The sequence below is a fragment of the Myotis davidii genome, unplaced genomic scaffold, assembly GCF_000327345.1.
Source record: "Myotis davidii unplaced genomic scaffold, ASM32734v1 scaffold79, whole genome shotgun sequence".
Taxonomy (NCBI): Eukaryota; Metazoa; Chordata; class Mammalia; order Chiroptera; family Vespertilionidae; genus Myotis; species Myotis davidii.
Genome location: NW_006294339.1, coordinates 3,872,805 through 3,889,150, shown reverse-complemented (window position 1 = coordinate 3,889,150; position 16,346 = coordinate 3,872,805). Strand labels below are relative to the sequence as shown.

The 16,346-nt window shown below is 42.4% G+C and overlaps 1 pseudogene; it reads right to left on the bottom strand.

Annotated features, from left to right (window-relative positions):
• Positions 1–1,568: 1,568 nt before the first annotated feature.
• On the bottom strand, positions 1,569–5,949 carry LOC102763816 (annotated as a pseudogene).
• Positions 5,950–16,346: the final 10,397 nt, after the last annotated feature.

Sequence of the window (16,346 nt, the reverse complement as noted above, 5' to 3'; positions counted from 1 at the left end):
TTCCTGTTCTTTTGGAAAAATAACTTAGTAACAAAAGGAAGGTGGTTAAGCTGCACACATGCTCCTGAATTCACGTTTCTTCTTACTTGTGACTGAAGCATCTTGTAAGACAGCAGCTCACAACAAGCAGAGATAAGCATATGCACAGCCTGCACTGGAAATCCTGTGTTCATTTCTTCCTTTACAAGGAAACTTCCAAAAACAATCCTGGTGGTTTAATCTTATTTGAAGTTCACCTAATTATTTTATTATGGCCTTGAATGAAGTCCTGTTTATTTATTTGTATATTTGTTAAAGGTGGGGACAGTGAACAAGGAAAGGCTTAGGATAGAAGTAACAGGAGAGCTAAGGTGGGGCTGCTGTCTGCTCACTGGAGAGTCAGAAAAAAAAGGAGGCCTTGAAGACAGATTCAGGGGCTTGGGGTTAGCCCAGGATGAGCTGTCACTGCCCACTCCTCCCCTGGTTGCAAGTCTCTGGGGACCCTTGGAATTTAGGAGAGAGGTAAAGTTAACAGGCTCAGGAGGTAGGAAAGGGGCAGGGGGACATAAGGGAATACTCCCAGGAGGGAGAGAGCCTGAAGTCCTGTTCTTAAAGGCTGTCTTTCCAAGCCTACCCCACCCCAATGACCTGCAGGGGTCCTGAAGTGAAGGTCACCCCCATGCCAGGGGTGGGGCTCATGACAACTAACGGTCGGTTGGAACAGATCTAAAGAGAACACAGTTTTCTTCTGGCATGGTCCACACAAAATATACTCTGAAACTTAAGCACACCTCTAAAAGCCTCAATAGGCAGATTAAAAAGTGTGGGAGGTACACTACACTACAGGCTTTTTGTGTGTGTTTTTAAAGCACATGCCTAGTCTACTCTTTAGTCCTAGACATGATTTCAGCATACAGATTCTTGTTGTACCATGAAGTTTTGGGAGACTTTGTTCTGGAAGAGGGATCCCCCTGAGTGGGATGAGCCTGAGGCGGTCTCAGATGCCACTCACTCGTCAGGTGTCTCCAGACATTAAAAACACCTCCCAGGACCAAGCAGAACTCAGGTCAGCTCAAAATGATGGGGTAGCCTGGTTACCAAACCTCAGAGCCCTTTCCAGGGGGGCCAGTTTGTCCCTATCCCTCTGCAGCACACCAACAAGGAAGCTGGGGATTAAGAGACAACATTTCACAGAATCAACCACCAGGGGCCACAGGTGATGGCCTCTGTCACTGGTTAGTGTGCCTGCTTACCTCTATTTCTCAAACTAACTTAAGAAAACAAAAACCTAATGTGAATACTGGAAGGGCCTGGCCAGTGTGGCCCAGTGGTTGAGCATTGATCTATGAACCAGGAGGTCAGGGTTAGATTCCCAGTCAGGGTACATGCCCGGATTATGGGCTCAATCCCCAGTAGGGGGCATGGATAAGTCAGTCAATCAATGATCCTCTCTCTTCATTGATATTTCTATCTCTCTCTCCCTCTCCCTTCCTTTCTTTGACATCAATAAAATGTATTTTTTTAAAAAATAAAGGAAGAAAGGTAACAACTCCCACACAGATGCCAGTGGCTTTGGTTCTGTGAATTTCCTAAAGCAGCATCTTGACTACACCCTGAGCTGACATCAGCAATGGTGAAGACAGATTTGAAAGCACCTTCCCATATTCCAGGCATTTTGCCAAGGCTTTGTCGTCCAGAGGCATGCTGGTGCTGCTGGGCTGTCTGTCAGGGCCATCTCTGTTCTTGCTCCCCCACCCTGAGGTCTGGCCACTTGTTTAGTTTGGGGATTGTTTACTTGTATACATGAAGTTCCAGCAAGATGTGACTCCAGTGCCCCTACTTTCCACAGCAGGTCTGCCATGAGGTGGAGGGCTGAGATCCAGGTCGCAGGCATGAGGGGCTCCCACCCATGCTATCATCCAGACCACATCTGAATGTCCCCATGAGTTAGAGCTGGGTCCCCAATGAACTATGGGAGTGGACAGCACCAAGTCAATGGCCTGCACAGCCATCTGTCCTTTCAGCTTTTATAGAGCCGGGCTAGGGGGCCCTGGGTTTCTCCTACTTTTGCTGCACAGCTAATTCCTGTTGCAGATCTCTGGCTTCCTCCTTCAGTTGCTGAACAGATTCTAGGAGATTCTTCTTGTCAAGCTCGCTCTCTGGGGAGGCATTTCTTTCAATGGTTTGATTCAAGTGCTCTCCAGTTCTTCCCAGCTCTTGGATATATTTCTGCAGCTGATCTTTAATTGCCTTTGTCTGGGCAAGGTCATTCTCTAAGGCGGAGATCTGCCAGTAGCTTTCAGAATGCTACGTCTCTGACTCCTCCTTGGTGGTTTCTAGCTCCATGTGAAGGTGGTTATTTTCTGATAGGAGGTCTCTGTTGCTGGTTTCAATTTATTGCAGCTGCATCTCCAATTCAGCTTCATATTCTCAGCTTCCCTCCTGGAATTCTCAGAGCTCCTTTTGTGTTTTCTCTGCCCTTTACTTGTAGGTCATAGTAAGATCTTTCCAATAATCAGCTTCTTCCTTTTCAGAGCTGAAAGTCTTTCCATGGACCTCTATTTTGAAACAGGACAAGTCACTCTTGTTGTGGCATGGTGACCAGGCTTGGGCACCAAGAAAGTGGGTTGGTGGCAGCAGCAGCAGGGTGGGAGGTGGAGTGGCCCATGCAATACTCCTTTGAAGGAAGTTTTCCATAATCAAATAACATGGGCAGATACTGTTCCCAATGGGGCCTCTTTAGAAATTCTCAGTCCACTGAAACGTTCTGAGTAGTTCAAAATACTCCCTTTTTGTCTTTTTTTTTAACCCAGTGTTGCCCAGACTTAGTCATAGTATACTTTTTATCCCAATCCTCTTACAGCTCCTGGCCCAGTTGCTCATACCTGTGTCAGAGACTATGGAAGAGGCTTCCAGGGGGAAAAAAAGGGTCCTATTGTTCTGGGGAATTAGGATATTCTGTAAAACACTGGGCCAGCTGTGCTTAGTGAGATGGTGACAGTAGAAGAGAGGGATGTTCTCCTCAATTCTGAGCAGAACTAGAGCGCCCTTGGTACAGTGAACACTATAAGAACCATGAGTCCACATTGGCACAATATGAGATTGCAGCCTTCGGATCATCAGGAGAAGGGTAGTACATGACACAGCCAAGTGGAACCCAACCTTGAGAGGTAGGTCTTCTAGTGCCTTCTCAGCCACACACCTCAGTGAGGGCAGTGAGAACAAGAGAGGAAGCTGTGTGCCTGACCCAGAGCAGGCATGCAATCAATGCTAAACATTTGCTTAAATGTACTCAAGTTCTTTCTGGAACTCCAAGAAGTACTGTCATGGCCTTGGAATGAAAGAGATGACAGACTCAACAAGGCTTAAATGAATAATACTTTAATAAAAGGGCTTTTTACAGAAACACAGGGAGGGTTAAGTGAACCAACAAAGAATGGGAGGCACCTGCAGGAGGCTTTTTCTACTGCTCAGTCTAAAGGGAGAAGTGGAGAAAGCAGTGTCATTGGAGCCCTGTGTCAACCAGAGCCATGAAAGAGGCCCCATCCATCAGGGAGTGTTGGGGGACAGAAGAGCCAGGCCAGCAGTAAGACATCCAGGATGGTCAATGAGCCTACAGAAGCAAGTGGGGAATATAGATAGAAAAATGTGTGTAATTATTATTAAGAGGTCACAACTTATGTTTATAGACTGGGGATACCTTAGAGACACAAGAATTACACCCCCAAAACCCTCAAAGTCTAAGAAGCTCAGAATCTTAGGATTTTAAAATATAGAAACTCGTGGTTAATCTGGAAAAAGATTTATTTGGGTGAAGTTGGGGCTCCCCTTCCCATTTCTGTGGCCCACTAAATTTGCCTCCCACTCGTATGCAAAGCATGCTGAGTTAATTTATGTGTGTTGCCTTCTTTTAGCTTTCCTAGGATGGGACACTTGGAAACTGTGGTGGCAGGTCTATTTGCTTAAACCTTTCCTGTGGACAAGCCTGCCCACCACATCTGAGGAAGGGCTTATGACTTGAGAGGAGTGTTTCTACCCCAGGTCAAAAGAAAGAGGCTCATACCATGAGCCATCCCAGAAACACCCAAGGAACTGTTGTTCTTGGGGCTTGGGTCCCCATGTCCTTCTCAAAAATGTTCTTGGAAACCACAAGGATGCCTGGATGATGGCCCAGAATGTGTGGAATGTAGACCCAGGATTCTGCTGACCAAAAATGGATGAATACAATCAGATTTGTATGAGAGTGGGCTCTGCAAGGGGAAGAGAGACAAGATTGACCAAGGGAAGGTGAGGAAACTCCAATATTAGTCACAAGAGAAAGTTACTTATATTGATAGGACTTGAGAGAAAGAGGGAGGAGATACTGCTTCCAGAGCTCCATGGAAGTGGAACCTCAGTGAGCCTACAAGTGGGAGCTGGGACCACAGAGAGAACATTGTTTAGTGGTAGCCAGATCCATGGAGGAGAAGCAGGAAGAATGGGAGAAGAATACTCTGGCTTCTTCTGCCCTCTAATCTCCTGCCATTGTCTACTGTAAATTCAATCTGGTCTGAATCCAGTTGGTAAAGGACATTAGAAACTGTATTTCTCTGCAAAGTAGAACAGATTGAGAAAAAGGGATGGGATTGTGGAAGATCGATCAAGCAAATGATTGCTCACCATTCCATGCGGATGTTCACCCACAACACTTCTGAACTGCTCTCATCAATATTACCAATGACCTTCACATTGCCAAATACTATGGAAGAGTCTCATTATCTTCAACTATTAGCAGCATTTGAACTAGCTGACCACTTCCTTCTTAAAGTATTTTTTTCAGTTGGCTTCTGAGACACTTCTCTCGGCTCCTGGTTTTTCTCCGATATATTTTGCTACAATTTTTCAGTCCCCTTTGTTGGGACCTCTGAGTCTTCCCATTTTCTATATTGGAAAGATTCTGGATTCTTTCTTTGATTGTTTCCTATTTTCTATTTACCTTTACTACTTAGATGACTTCATCTGGCCCCATGAATTTAAATGCCACCTATCTAGACACTGAAAAATTTTTAAATCCAGTTCCATTCCTCCTCTAACACGCTGTGTATTAGTATCCAGATGCCTGTTGGAGAGCTCCAGTTGGATGCGATGAGCATGTCACATTTTTTCCTCACAAATTTTTTCCTTACAAATCTGTCTTTTTTCTATTTTTCTGGGCTTAGTTCTATACTCATAAATGTGAATTGTACATATACTGTACTAAATATTATGAATATATTTTTCTATAACCACTATGAAGTATTTCATTCAACAACTACTAGCAGAGTGACTGAGGTGCCTGACCTGAGCTAGGCACTGAGTAAACAAAGGTAATCAGACTTGGTATCTGACCTCAAGGGAGAGACAAACACATCATTTGTGCCTTTTGTGTTTATAATCAAGTCCTCTACCCAGCTTTAACTTCCTTGACAATTAGTATATTGTTATGGTTCTTGATTTGAAATACAGCCTAGTTTGAACAAGGGATCTTGGTGTCTCTTAGAGAATCCAGGGAAGATGGAATAGTCAAACCACAGAAAGGCAGGGACTTCAGAAGCACTCTGTGAGCCTTTTCTCTAGAATCTACAATATCAAGACCCAGCTCCAATCTCATCGGCGTTAAGACTATCGAATAACAAAGTGTAAAAATGATAGAAGATATAATCTCTGTGAGCTCCAGGCTTCTCATTAGGAAAGTAGAGAAATTAATAATACAGTGCCATTTGCAAGGCTTAAAGAACATGATATGTATGAAACACAGGACATGATTCTTGGCCACAATAACAGCAGCTACCATTCACTGGGTGATTACTATTTTAGTTTTCTTTTCATTATTATTTACTTCAAGTCCTCATCTTTTAGGTAGGTGGGTATTAGAGTCCAGAGGGGAAACAACTTACTGTCACCCTGTAAGTTAGGCAAGCTCAGAACTGGAACCAGAATATTGGCCACCATATTGCCAGCCAAGCACTGTCTTCAGGGCATCTTTGTGCCTCTTCATAAGTTTGACCCTCTGGAACTTGGAGAATCCCAGAAACACCATGTTTGAAGGAATCTTCATGTTCAACAATGATTCACCTCATATTATACAGCTAGGAACTGGACCTGTCTGTGAACCAATGAACATCCCATTGGAGCCATTTGGGAGCAACATTTTAGAAAACTCTTATATCATACTCAAATCTACCTCTCCTAACCTCACCCTTTTTTGTTTTACTTTCAGAAGGGATTCAGAATGTGAATTAATACATGGTTTGTTTTGGTTTTATGACAGCTTTTGAGGTATTTGAAGAAAGCTCATTTTATTGAGTTTTTGTTTTTCAATGCAAATGTTTTCATCCATTCCAAGACAAAAAAAAAATCTTGTCATCCAAGATCTGGGTCTCCCATATCCCCTAATCTCTATCAAGCATCAATCCTTTAAGTTTTACACATCACTACTTTTCAAACGGTCTCCTCTGTTCCATCTTTACCACCACCACTCTACCTAAGATTCTGGTCGCCTTTCAGCTACATTGTTACTGAATAATCTCTTTAGCCTGACCTGTGACCTCTATGCTTTACCATTTAATTTAGCATCTATAATTGCAGCTAGAGTGATTTTTCTAAAATGAAAATCTGACACCATCATTTGGTTTCCTATTACTTATCAAATAAATTCTTAACTCCTTAACATAGCAGATGAAGACATCCATGATAGGACCTGTGAAGTGTCTCAAGATTGCTCTTCAGTGATATTGATCTTTTGAAGGCAGGCTGGGAGAGTCTTTTAACAGTTAATGTGGAAAATGAGAGTGGTTATAATGAGGATAGTGGAATTAGGATTTTAAAATGGGGGCTGAATTTGGTAGACACCTCAAAGGTAAACTCAAAAGAACATGGTTATCTCTTACCTCTGCCATTCAAAGGTAACTGCCAGATTTGTTTTGATTGACAGAAGAGATGCTGGTGTCATTCACTGAGACTGAGATTCAGAGGGAGCTGGGGGAGCATAAGATGGTAAGTTCTGTTTGCAATTAGATTGAAGGAACCTGCAGAGGCAAGGGACTGTGACTGTGAGAGAGATGCTACTGGAAGCTGCACACCAGTAATGCAGGCAGGAATGGAATCAGCTTTTTTGGTGGCCACAGAGAAGAGTTGGTTCTTACAGAGCTACAAATGGAGTAAATTCCAGAGATGAAAGAATAATGAAGTCTCAGCCTCTGTCTGACCTTGGAGTAGAAAAAGAGCTTCAAAACAGCCAGTGTATGTTACTGCAGAAGGTTGTTTTTATTGTTGTAAAGAAACATTCTACTTTTCTCTAAAGATTTGTTTGTTTAGCCTTTAATCATGAAGGATGCCTTTGGCTGTAGTAACTCTTCATAACTTATGCTTTATTTTTCCTTGCCCATGACTAGGAGGTCACCCATTAAGGGAGAGGGATGAGTCTTTATTTGGCAAAGGAATGAACTCTAAACTAAAGTGATACCTTACGTCTCTGAGAGCAGCAGACAACCATATAGGCCTCATTGGTAGGAAGTTGAGGTAAAAAAAAGTCAGAGTGATCTGTTTTAATAACCACCATTTTTTAAAATAAGTACTAATAGGTGATCAATAATTATACAAAAGTCTGTTTTTCAGATAGAGATACTGAGATTCAGATGAGTTAAATAATTTATCCAAAGTCACACTTCTACCAGGAGTAGAAAAAGACCTTGAACTCTGATCTGTCTGATTCCTTGAACTTGGCTTTATAATGCCCTTCAAAGCAATAAACAAAACTAGTGAGCAATTCACTTCATTTGAGATTATTTCTCACCTGAAACATGAGAATATTCTCTGTCCTGTTTTCCTGATGTTGCTATGGTTTTCAAACAAGATCAGTTAAGTAAAAATAATTTATAAATTTTAAAGCTTTATACAACATATGCAGAAATATTAGTCATAATCATAATGCTTGCTTATTATGATTGTGATTTATTATAATAGCAAAGTCATTTCCTTTTCTTCTAAACCCAAATTACTACATTCATAAAATGTCTGGGTTTTATCAAATAGTTTCCAAGACCCTCCAAGCTCTATTAGCAAAGAATCATGGGAATTTTAACTACAGACGTAAAGGGCTCACATGTGAGATACACCAGGGAGACTTCCTTTGGCTGAGACAATTGCAATGTAAATGAAAACTAAGAAGAAGTTAGCAAATCAAGTGCTGTCAACTTAAGAAGCTTAAACATCAAAGAATAAAACAGTAAAAAACCTACAGTCTAGAAAACCAATTAGCATGTGATTTTGGATCACCAAATGGGATCCCATGTGCATCGTGGACCATGAACATACAGCCATCAATGGAAACTTGTGATGAATGAGCTAAAAAGGCTTTAAGTCAGTCTCCTTCCTTAAGAAGCCCATGTGACATATTTATCCCTCACATTCCTACATCACTGGTGAAAATTCAATGAACAAACACAGATTGACCAAACAGCCTGACACTGAGTAGTTCAGCGACTGTCACCTGACTCGCATTGTTGCAGAGGGTGCTCTGAGAAGAGTCCCTGTTGGCCAAAGAGCAGGGGGCATGGCGGGCGGTAGGTCACACACAGTGTTTGCCTCAGCAGAGCAAAGTCACATTGGGGAAGCACAGCTGGGGACAGCTGCTCCTGTGGTTTCCTGGGGGTGAAGCCCTGCTTTGTGGATGAGCGCTTTTGGCACCAGAATGGATAACAGCAAAGCCCAGCTGCATGCCTGCCAGGCCTAGAGCAGGCCTGGCCTTACCTACCCACTTGCAATCCTTTTCTGCTATAATATTATCAGGGGGAGAAAGTAAATTTACCTCCAGCCCCTCTGCCTAGGAGAAAACTCCATTTTCCCTGACTTTCCAAATAACTTGCGGGGAAACCCACTTGTATATGGGTGTCAGACTGACACATAGTAGGCATTGAGTTTATACTTGTATAACTTTGACTGTGCTAGTTTTACATATATTGCTTCACTTCATCTTCATAGTAAGCCTTTGGAGTCATTCTTATTATTGAATTTTGTAAATGAAGAAATGAAGGCTCAGACAGGTTAAGTGAATTTCCTAAGAAAACATAGCAAGCAAATGGTGGTCCTTGGGTTTGAACCCATGACTTTCTAACTCTGTGTCCTGTTTTCTTTCTAATATTGTAACTGTAATGTAGAGGGCTAGGGGAGAAATGTAAATCAGGAGGTTGTTTTCCAGAATATCTAGAATCCCAACCTCATGATAAACATATGTTGACTCTCAAGCAGATGAAAAGGTTGCCCACTCACACAGGCCACATAACAGATAAGTCTCTCCAACTTTATTAGGAGCAATTTCCTATCTCTCATGGCCACTGTATCTTTCATCCACCCCTTTGTTGGACAGGCCCAGTATCAGAGGCAGAGAATTCTGCTCTGAAGAACTTAATTCAAAGACTTGCCTACCTTTGAAATGCCCATAGGGGAAAAAGAGAAGATGGCCCTTTTGACAATTCCTTGCAAGGTCCCTATTGTGACAATTATGCATGAACACAAGACAGTAGAGATAGTGATGAGCTCTGTGTGTGGGAGTCAGAGCTTCCCAATGAAGAAGACAGCCAACTGGATCTTTTTTTTTTTAATATATTTTATTGATTTTTTACAGAGAGGAAGGGAGAGAGATAGAGAGTTAGAAACATCGATGAGAGAGAGACATCGATCAGCTGCCTCCTGCACATCTCCTACTGGGGATGTGCCCGCAACCCAGGTACATGCCCTTGACCGGAATCGAACCTGGGACCCTTCAGTCCGCAGGCCGACGCTCTATCCACTGAGCCAAACCGGTTTCGGCCAGCCAACTGGATCTTAAAGGATGAGCAGAAACATGAGTGAAATGACTTGTCCCTAAGAGTGGGTCTGTATGTGGTTTTAGTATCCATCATTAAGATATAGTCCTGGCTAATGGTGCATACACTTGCTGGTAATTCATGGCTTTCTAGGATATCAAATCAAGATCTTAATGAGAAAACTGAAGCCCAGAGAAGTAACCTGACTTATTCAGGGCCCCTGGATAAGAACCCTCTTGTAATTTCCAGAACACTCTTCACCACTCTGGGCTGCCTCTTGTTTCATCACCTCACTTGGAGCCACAGCCTGTTTGTCTCCTGCCTGCCCCAGATTCCTGGGGTCTCAAACCACAGGAGACCTAGGAGGGTGCATTAGTCATTTGCATTACTATCCCATCAGCATAGTTTCCTGGCCATGAAGCCTCCTGGCTTTGGGGATGTGTAACATGTGCTCATTTTCCTGCAGGGTTCGGCTTCATTTAAGCTCAAACAAATGAGAAATGCTACAAAAAATGTACAGTCCTTGACCTTAGAGCTCTTCCACTTGGCTGATGGCCTTGGGTGAATTCCTCCCCCATGAATCAAAGTCAGGAGCCAAGTTGTATTATTTTAAGGACTTCAGGCTCAATGCCTTTTTCCTGTCTGGAATGTTCTTCCATTTCCCTAAAGTCCTACCAAGTCTTTGAGGTTCAGGTCAAGTGCCATCTCCTTTAGAAGATTCTCTGTTCCCCACCTCTCCACCACACCTAGCCCATAGCTACCATTCCCTTCTCTGAACTCCTAACATACTATCTCTAGTACCCATTCCACACCCAGCATGTTTTAATTAAACACAAAAAAAAGAAAACATAAAGTTTATCTTGTAACCTCCCAAAGATTATATATACCCTGGTTTCGCCCTATCTCTTTGGGTATTGTGTGTCTTAGACAAATGGCATGTTGCGTTACTTCTGTTATAGAATAGAAAGAGTTTGTCCACCAGGTCTTGGCAGAGCCAAACACTAGACACTGGGAATTTAATGGAGAAATATTTTATCAAGAATAGCACCATCCAGGAAAACAGGAAGCTAATGCTCCAAAAGCCTGAAATCCCGATGGCATGTAGGTTATAGATTATATAGGCCAAAATCACCAGATACCTTGGGTTAGGGGTTCTGGGTTGTGCTGGAAGCTGATTGGTCCAAGGTAAGGTAAGGTAAGGATAATAAATCATTTCTTCAAGTCTTAAAGACAGCTCTGAGGTCTGTTTCTGCATCTTCTGTTGGGTCTCATGGGAATTGGTCCACCTTATGGCTCAGGAACTGAAATGTAACTTAAGTCACGATGTTATTTTAGCCCGCCAGAGGTCCTGACCATTGGTCACGTGTGGGCTACTGTCTTCTGCTGCCTCCAAGCCTTGGTGATTATCCTAAGAAAAGGCTAGGTCTCTAAAGGGTAGAGAGAGAGAGGATTTCTAGAGCTAGGATTTAAAACTAAATTTATTCAAAGTCATAAGAACCCTCAGTTTCACTTTTACCTCACAAGGTCATTCTTGCCTCCTTTTACTTACAGTGTTCTCTCCATCCCTATACCATTGCTACTGCTCCTTAATAAATGCTGAATGCTTAGCTATGTGCCTCCAAGTTAACATTTGACCTGAGCTTCCCATAATAAACTGGATGTTGTCTAACCTGTCAAGCCATAAAGTTGGGCAGGCACAGCTGCACTCCATTATCAAATGGAAATAGTATATACAAGATGGCCTGAAAGCACAAGTCAGTTACATGAAGTGGCCCAAATGCTCGTGGTCCCCACTTCTACTACATTAACTATTCTCTCCAGCCTGTTGCTATAGCCTCATGAGGATTATCCTACCACCAGTTGACATCTTCCTCTTACCTCTGGACAACTACAGAAGCCTCTGAACTGGTCTCCCTGCCTCTAGTCTCTTTCACCTCCTATTCACTGCTAAATGCTGACCCCATGATCTTTAAAAAAATCTCTCTGATCATGTTGTTCTTCTCCTTAGAAACCTGTTGCCTTCAGAACATCTGCTTACCCTTCAAAGCCTTACTCAACCTACTATCTTCTCTAATTGCTTCTCAGAGTATGAAGCAAGACAGCACTTCTCAAACATTAACTCCAAAGGTGCCTAAAGGACAGAGGAAAGCCATAAGGTGTCCCCGAGGGTCCTAGAGGAAGAGCCCAAAGCAGACCCGTGCAAGGGTCTTCTGAGAACTAATGGCTTACCCAAGAGTCATGCAAACTTGAACTTCTATTTCAGAGTATTTCTAGATGTCCACTGTTACTTAAAGCTTTACTTTATTTCCCTTGTAAATGTGATAGTCTGTGAAAATGCGATATCTTTCTCCTTTAGCTCTTTTTATACTGTGCTGACATGCCACCATTCCTCCCACATGTAAGTATTCTCAAATTTGAGAAGCATGGACCCTCTAGCACTTTTTTTGTCCTTCTGCTACATGTCAGGCCTGGTCCTGTGACTAAGAAACTGAGTCTAGTGCAGGAAATTTCACACAATGCTATAATAATATACACATCACCATAAATTGTAAGTAGCAAACATCCTGGGCATTTGAAGGGTTAATGTTCTCACTATCAATTGAAGGCTAAATTCCTTAACCTGAAATTAAAGATAATTAATTTCGTCCATAATTACTGTATTGTCTTAATAATAATAATAATATTGAGACAATACAGTAGCTACAACTTATACAGTGCTTACTCTGACCAAATACTTCTTTAAGCTCTTCATGTATATTGATATGTTTAAGACCCAGAACCACCCCATGAAATAAGTACTGTTCATATTTTCATTCAATTAGATGAAAAACCTCGGCGTGGCTTTGAAGCAGTCAGTCTGGCTTCAATGACCATGACCTTAACCACTCTGTTATGACACATATCAACTATCTTTAGCAGTATGTAATAGTAATAGTACCATTAATAGTAATAATAATAGTAATAGTAGCAGTAGCAGCTACAATCACAATAAATACACATATTCACTATACACACACAGAAATAAAATGAGAAAAGCACATACAATTGCTTTGAAATCCTCCTAGCATAGACCAGTCCATTATGAGACCTTCCTAAACAAGCCCTCTCTGAGCTCCACCTCCCTTTCCTACCCACAGAGGTTCAGACAGAGGTCTCCCAAGATCCCTGTGGTTAAAAGTTTCAGTGAGAACATGTTGAAATTGGATGGCTATGCATACTAATTAAGACAGATCTGTGACTCAGGCAGCCATAGGCAATGAGAAGGTAAAGGTTCAAAGATCTGAACTCCCCTGATTGACACTCAAGGACCCACTTTGGTCTGGCTACTACTAACCAACAGGCAGTCTTCAAACTTGAGAAGCCCTTTCCCAGAATGGAATTTGTGTTTTAGTTCCAGGAAAAGACTGTTATTGAAAGAATGTAAAGGAGCCAAAGTGTGTGGGGCAGTGGCTGTGTGTAGACTTTCACATATAACCGACTCATATATTCCCCCGCAATGTCCAGTTATGGAGGTAAGACCAACACCATTTTGTAGGTGAGGACACTGGTACTCAGAGAGATTAAGTACCTGACACTAGGTAATGCAGAAATAAACCTGCAGCACTACTATTTGGAGCCATATACATCTGACCACAAAGCTTATTTTTAAAGAACATCTATGCCATAAAAGAGCTAAGCTTCTGACCAAAGATACAATGTTCTTGTAAAGCTTTTAAAAGGAGATGGCTCGAAAAACACTAGGAACTTTACATTTTAAGACTCTGGTCCTTCATATAAGACTGCTCTTACAGGACATGGCTTCCTAAAATCTAAAACACTCAGAAGTTTCTTTATTATTGCATGTCCTTAAGTGAGATGGCCACTGGCCTCACCCAGGTGTGATGGCAGCATTCAGACATGGGCTTTCTAGGATCCAGTCATTTCCAGAGCTGACAGGACAGGGCAGGTGACAGAGGGTGGATGCAGTAAGTGACAATAGGAGAAAGACCGAATAGGAGGGAAGCACCTCTGATGGCCCAGCTCTTGGAAAAAGGAGCCCAGATAGACCAGTAGATGGCTTTAGCTAAGTCTTTCAATGAGTTGTAAGGAAATCAGTTAAATAATTGGGGGTGGGGAGGGCTTACGGTTACTATTCTAAGATTGGAGGAAGAAGCAAGCAATAACTTCCAGGCTTAGATTTCACTAGAGTCCCCCAAAAGTTACCAAAACATGGTTTCAAGTGCATACCCAAGGCTCATTATAGGAACATGAGCAAATTCCAAATATCCAAAAGCAGGGATCAATGAGGAAGAAGAAGGAGCAGAACAGGTGACTTGTTGCAGAATCCTCTGATATACCAAACAAGGGCTTTTATGGTCCTGTGTCTGGGGGCATCATACATAGGATTTCACTAAATGCTGACATAAAGAGAGGACACTAGAGACATGTGGCAAAAACATAAATGCTGAACGTACATGGCACTTGGTGGAAATAGAAAATAGTCTATTGAACCTGGGATTGAGGGAAATAATACTTACAACATGGTAACTGTGGCAGATTACAGAGGACCTTGAATGTCAAACTGAAGAGCCTGAATATAGTCAATAAGTCACTGATGCTAACTGGTGGATAATAGAGAAGACAACCATGGTTGATGCGTAGTAGGGAAAAAATGGGTTTTGCATTGACCACTGCTCTAGGATGGCACCCACAGGGAAGAAATGAATTAACCTATTGAGCTAGAATGGATCTTGGAGACTCTTATATTTCTGTTTATAGTTGGGGAGATATGCTGGAGAGTGGGACCTCACAGTCATCTGTGGGGAACTGGAAGCCAGTAATCTTTTCAGCCAACTGTACTTTGAGATTGCAAGGTTAATAGAAAAACCATAGTTCTCCAAGTTGTGGCATTGCTGGTTATGAAAAAAATGGGGGAAAATCAGAAAATTGTGTCCAGGGAGTGGGGCTGAAAAATAAAACTTAAAGCCAATTTTTTTTAACCTAAATTCACAGAGTTCAAGGATTTGACCATGGGTGGCCCTTGGCTCTTTTTCCCAACTTCTACAGGTTGGCCTAATGTGTATTTGATCCCTTGGTCTTGCAAGACTTTTGATTCATAAATTGCATCAAACATTGCAAAACCAGGCAAATGCTTACAAGAGATTTTCTGTTTTACTGACTTAGCCTAGACATAGAATTTGATTCCAGGCAAGAGTTGAACACTAAATCCCAGGAAAGGCAAGATCAATAAGATAAAACCCAAACAAGTTACCAGCCTCTGGCTGACACATTCCCTTTCCCTTAACAGGGGCCTAAACAGAGCAGTAAAACACAATTTCTAATCCCTAGGTCTCCCAAGGTAGCAAGGACCCATCGCTTATTTCTGTCTGCTTTGCTACACTCTGGTGCTATCAGTGAAGGAGATTCAACAGTGTAAATGGAGCCCAGAGGAGGAAGCCATTGCTATTCCTGGTGACCAGAAAGCTCACCAGGAAACATTTGATTATTTTTGTAAGAGTAAAAGGTACTTCTCCAGACAGACAAAAGACAGGAGGAACCCTGACCGATTTGGCTCAGTGGATAGAGCGTCAGCCTATAGACTGAAAGGTCCCAGGTTCGATTCTGGTCAAGGGCATGTACCTTGGTTTCGAGCACATCCCCAGTGGGAGGTGTGCAGGAGGCAGCTGATTTCTGTTTCTCTCTCATCGATGTTCTAACTCTCTATCTCTCTCCCTTCCTCTCTGTAAAAAATCAATAAAATATGTTAAAAAAGAAAGGACAGGAGGAAAGTCATTCCAACAGGAAGTAATCTGTGAACAGATAGAAAAGAAACTATTGGGTGGAAGCAAACAGCTCAGTGTGGCAAGAAATGAGGAGCTTTAAGGTATGGAGAAAGAAAAGCATTTCAGGCTTGTGTCAGGGCATTTAGACGTGAGAGAGCCTGGAGTGTCAGGACAATGTCAAATAGTTCCATGTGGGATGAACCCAAGTACCAGGAGGAATGTAGAGGGAGATGAGACAAGACTGGAATGTGGGACAACTCAGGCCAAGGAGGGCTGTGAGTACCTGTCTAAGGAATCTGGCTTTTACTCTGCAGGTAGCAATGGAGGTGGTTGGTGGAGGGGGGATGGCATTAAACATGTCTGAGCAGAGGAGTGACATCATTAGAGCTGTACTTTTGGGAAAATGGATTGGAAAATTAGAGATTGAAAATAGATTGATAAAGGCATGTGCACAGGTGAGAAATTGAAAGGACGCAAACTAGTGATCTAGATCCAGTTCTATTAAGAACCTTTCCCCAAGTTTTCCCACCTGCACCAACATCATCCTTCTCTGAACACCTTACCACTAACGTGAGTTCTGGTCATTGGACCTTTAACAACATCACTAACTGTAGATTTGCCTCCCTTGTGCAATGAACAGCTTGAAGGCAACGGGGTCTGAATAATTTCTCTATCCTGGGCACCCAGCACAGTCAGTCTCCAAGACAATATTTGTTGAATGAATGCAAGCCAGCATACCGGAATAAGTCAATGAATGAGTGGGAATAGTTGCGGCTGGGTG